We start from the raw sequence: 352 nt of genomic DNA on the forward strand, positions 1-352 counted from the left end.
CCTCCCCGTGAAATGGATCCCAAGTTGGGCTGGTCACTGGACTGCCTTTCTCTCCTCTCATCTCCATTTTTGTCCCTGCAGTTCTTTTAGACAGGAACAATTCTGAGTCAGAAACTTTGTCTGTGGGTTGGTAACCCCATCCCTCCACTTGAGGCCCTGTCTATCTACTGGAGGTGGACGCTTTTTGAGTTCCCTCTTGCCACTGTTGGACATTTCATTGAGTCCTGGGAGTCTCTCACCCCCAGGTCTCTGGTACTTTCTAGAGGGTCTCCCCACCTCCTACTCCCTGAAGCTCTATATTTTGATTCACTCTGCTGGCCTTCTGGGCTTCTCTCTGTTTTCCACCACCACC

Source organism: Mastomys coucha, chromosome X (genome assembly GCF_008632895.1).
Source record: "Mastomys coucha isolate ucsf_1 chromosome X, UCSF_Mcou_1, whole genome shotgun sequence".
Classification (NCBI taxonomy): Eukaryota; Metazoa; Chordata; class Mammalia; order Rodentia; family Muridae; genus Mastomys; species Mastomys coucha.